Here is a 696-nt window from a genome sequence, read left to right on the forward strand (position 1 = left end):
AGGGCAGCGGGCGCTGCCCACCAGCCGGGAGGTCTGGACACCGTGGAAGTTGTCCAACTTGAGGACCACTGGTTCCCACCTCGGGTGCATTTAGTCTGGGCCAAGCCCCAGACTGACCCCTTTCATGAGAGCTGTGCTGCCACCCTGGCCACTCCTGGTGGCAGAGGCTGGCACTCGGCTTGGTCCAGGCACAGGCGGGATGGAGAGGGAGATTGCACGGATCCGGGCCTGGAGCAGCCCGGGAAACCACGGCTGCCTGGTATCTAGACTCTCCAAACTTTAAATTCACTCCATACACTTTCTTCTTAATTTTCTCATTAGCTTCCTAAGCTTTAAAAAATTAGCCATCAGTGTCATGACCAACAGTTATTTTTCTGCACATAAGTTTCCCAGCTCCTTTTTCCCTTTTAAGTATGAAATACCCTCTTGCCCATTCTGAACTTTGCAGAAATAAAGCATGTCTTATTCTTATAAATAGATTTTTAAAAAAACTTTTAAAATGTTTCTATCTTATTTACCTTTGTCTATCTACCTATCTATCTATCTATCTATCTTGGGGAATAAAATAAAACCCAGAGGGAAAGCAAGTCTAAGGAAGCAGCCCACTTCAGGCAAGAATAGAGGACAGGATGCTGTTTTATGCAGCCAGGCGGCCACGGGTAATTCTGCACCTATGCAGAAAAGTGATCTTTCCCT

The sequence above is a fragment of the Lipotes vexillifer genome, unplaced genomic scaffold, assembly GCF_000442215.2.
Source record: "Lipotes vexillifer unplaced genomic scaffold, Lipotes_vexillifer_v1.1 scaffold365, whole genome shotgun sequence".
NCBI lineage: Eukaryota > Metazoa > Chordata > Mammalia > Artiodactyla > Lipotidae > Lipotes > Lipotes vexillifer.